This window comes from Cupressus sempervirens, chromosome 9, assembly GCF_028749045.1.
Source record: "Cupressus sempervirens isolate cs-2001-9-10 chromosome 9, ASM2874904v1, whole genome shotgun sequence".
Lineage (NCBI taxonomy): Eukaryota > Viridiplantae > Streptophyta > Pinopsida > Cupressales > Cupressaceae > Cupressus > Cupressus sempervirens.
The window spans coordinates 295,872,063-295,876,145 of NC_143126.1; positions in this window are offsets into that span (position 1 = coordinate 295,872,063).

Genomic DNA, 4,083 nt, shown 5'->3' on the forward strand with positions numbered 1-4,083 from the left:
AATCAAATCGAGGGTCGGTGCTTCCCCACAAGATGAAGTTGCAAGGATATTAAGCAATGTGGGCAAGTGCCTCACTACCACATGTCTCTATGGGACCTATTTCTTGTGTGGGTCACTAAGGTGGTGCCATTCGGATGCCAGGTTTTGCTGAATGTGTTCGCGGGCCCGAAAACTTTATGGGGCAAGCATAGTGTAATGAGGATCTTCATGGTTGTTGATCTTTCAGAGATCAACGATTGATGCTTCCTCACAATATAAAGATGCGAGGTAACTAAGCAATGTAGGAAAGCACCTGAAGGACACATGTCCTTCCAAGCTCGGGGAGATACGTTACGGCTAGGGCATCGACAGTTAAGGCTAGCAGTTATGAGACTGCCACGGTCAGGGTTTTAAAAAGATGGCACAGTTAGTTGAAAAGATGTGGTTAACCAAGTGGAGACCTTGCGGAGTGGCAAAATAAAATGAAATTATTGGCCCATGTGGCTCACCCTGGTGGCAGAGTTCAGTTGACTATTTGACCTTGCTGATTCATGAGCTAGAAATAGAGGGGATCAAGTTTTGTTGCACGATTTGATCCTCATGATCAATTCCAACCACTCCTGAGTGAATGATGCACTCCACCACCTCTTATCCTACCCATCTACTTGGTCAGAATGGTTTAATGGAACCATTTTTTGTCTTCTCAAGACCCTGTTTTGGAAAAATATCATATTTCATGGTATCTAAGTCTGTGCCAAGGTTAGATTTACTCTAGATCTGCATGATTATTCTTCGTAAGACTTAATGGCAGTGGTTGTGGAGTAACTTCAGTTAGAAATATCTCAGTTATGCCTGAGCTATAAAGGCAATTTTTGTAGATTTTGTCCTAGTCAACTCTTCTCTGACTTCTCTGATATTGCCCCGCAACTTTAGTGTGAATCCCCTTTGCCTTCGAATTGTATGACATTCTACCTTATCTCCTTCAGCCATTGATGTAAAGTGCAAGAACTATACTATTTGCCTCTCATTGGTGTATTGTAGAAATCTGCAATCTTGCATGACTGTATCTCTTTTTGCCTATGAATGATATATAAGTGAATCCCCTCTTTCCTTGTGTCATTCATTTGGGTTTCTTGATCTACATGTGATTGTTAGATTAAAGCAAGTCTGAATGTGTAATATATTTTGGTGTCGTGATGGTTTGTATGGGCAGAGATTGGTTTGAATGCTCTATTTTTGTGCATCACCCCCCTAGGTTAGAGTTGGTAGATTTGCTTCTATGCATTCCTTCTGGTTTTTCCTCTCCAAGATTAGTTAGGTGCACCTTGATAGTAAAAGAAGTTGGCCTTCTCCAAAGACTCAACCTCATAGTTCAAGTCCCATAGCTTGGAGGTTGTTTCCATGTTTCACAAAGTTGTCCTTAGGTAAAAACTTTGGACAAGGGTGCAAACTTTTGTGACAACAGGACCCAAGGAAAGTCTCCCATTATGGTGGATCTCTAGTTGGTCCTCCATTTCTTTGATTGCCACTAGCTTTGAGAATGGAGAAAGGTACCTTTTATCCAATATTTATGCTCCTATGAACTTTTCAGGTAAATCCTAGTTATGGGCTCATACTAGATTCATCCGGTCCCTGGACCCTTTTCTACCATGAATTATGGCAAAAGATTTTAATGCACTTACTAGTTTGGAGGAAAAAAGAGGTGGGCTAGCTAGGCTGGACCCATCTTCAAATTTTCTTAGAGATATGATTGGCTCATTGTTTCTCATTGATGTGAAGCCAACCAATGGTGTCTTTACATGGAATAATCAAAGATGTGGTGGTGAGGCTATCTTAGAAAGGCTTGATAGATTTTTGGTGTCTTGTTATTGGATGGATAATAGGTGGATCACAAGTTCTGAAATTCTTAACTGGAGGGGATCGGATCACTAACCTGTTAAGCTTTCCATCACTTCATACAGAGTCACCAAGAATCCCTCTTTTAAATTTCAGTTGACGTGGCTCAGAGACTTGTCTTTATCTGATCTTATGGTGGATTGGTGGCATGAGGGGATGCCTAATCATGGTACGGCCATGTATACTTTTAGTAAGAGGCATCAACATGTGAAGTACAGGCTTAAGAGATGGAATAAACAATGTTTTAGGTATCTACATGTTCAAAAGACTGCTACTCAAACCAAGCTAGATAATATTACCTACCAGATTTGTGACCATGGGTTGAACTCTAAGCTAAGTAAAGCTGAGTCCTCAGCCCTTAAGGATCTCGAAGAATGGGAGCTTTAGGAGGAGATTTTATGAAAGTAGAAATCTTGTATTGATTGGCTTTAGGAGGGGGATAGGAACGCTGCTTTTTTCCACAACTCTGTTAAGGCATGAAGGCATGGGAACTCTCTATCCTCTCTTGTCTTAACTGATGGAACTCAGATCTTTTCTTGTGAAGATATTTATAGGGAAGTAGTCATTTACTTCTCTAACCTCTTTTCTAGGGAGGATCCTATTGCTGGGCCTAAGGAGTGAGACATCCTAGATTGTATCCCTCACCTAGTCTCTATAGAGATGAATGGCACCCTCTTAAGCCCTATCTTGCTTCCAGAATTGGAGAAAGTTGTTTTTAATATGAACAAAGGTAAGGCCCCTAGTCTAGATAGGTTTCCAATTGAGTTTTTCCAAGAATTTTGGGAGATAATAAAGTATGACCTCCTAGATGGTCTAGGAATCATATAGGAATAAACAGATGTTGAAGTCTTTGAATTCTGCCTTCTTTGCTCTCATACCTAAGAAGGAAGGGGCTAATTGGTTGGATCAATTGAGGCCTATAGTGTTATGTAATGTTGTCTACAAGATCATCACAAAATTTATTGTTGAGAGGCTCAAGCCACTCCTTGGTTCTTTGATCTCTACTAAACAGGGTGGCTTTATTGATGGAAGACAAATTTTGGGTGGGGTTGTGATAGCAACAAAGGCAGTCCACTCTATTGCTACTTCTAAGGAGAAAGCTATATTCATTAAACTAGACATGGCCAAAGCTTATGATCGAGTGAGTTGGGAGTTCTTACAGAAAATTCTTTTGACTTTTGGGTTTGCTAAGGAGTGGGTCGATTGGGTTCTTAGCTATGTGACCTCAGCCTCCTTCTCAATTCTTATTAATGGAGAACCTTTAGATTTGTTTGGTGCCTCTCAGGGACTTTGGCAAGGAGACCCTCTATCTCTCTACTTGTTCATTATCATGGCAGAGGGTCTTGGAAGATTTCTAAAAGCTCAAGTGTGGCAGGGTCTTATCCAAGGTTGGAGCTGGAAAAATGACCTTTCTTCATATTCTCATCTTCAATTTGTGGATGATACCAGATTGATGGGCATGGCTAGAATTAGTGAAGCAGTGAATATCAGGAAAGCTTTGGATACTTATTTGAAAGCCTCAAGTTAGAGAATTAATGATGATAAATCTTCTATTTATTTCTTTACACTCCTCAACTTATTCTGAACAAGATTGCTAGAATTCTTAGATTCCAAATTGATTACCTTCCTCTAATGTACCTCAGGGTCCCTTTGTTCTTGGGTGCTCAGTAGAGGGACTACTAGTAGGGGATTTTGGATAAATTCAAGAGTAATGTTAGTCACTAGACTTATAGATGGTTATCTTCTACTAGGAGAGTGGTTCTACTAAAGACTGTGGTGTGGTCTCTCCCCATTTATAGGTGTTGTGTTCAAGTTCCCCCCTCTAATTTTGTGAGGGACTTTGATGCTTTATATCGCAATTCCTTTGGTCTGGTAATATTCTATCCTCGAAGTGGAGCTTGGCCAAGTGGGAGTCTATCTTTAGGCTTAAACATGTGGATGGCCTTGGGCTTCGCTCGATGGCTCTTGTTGTCACGGCCTTGGCTACCAAGTTGTACGGGCAATGGTGTAACAATCAAGATCAAGATTTGGCCAAGATTCTTTCCCATAATTACTTTCCTAGTGCGGATTTCTTTGAGATGTCGCAGCTTCCTTTATTGGGTAAAGGCTCTTGTATTTGGGATACACTTAAGAAGGGAGCCCAACTAGTCAAGGAGGGTCTCTTATAGATTTGTAACAAAGGCTCAGATACTCTATTTTGGTAGGACT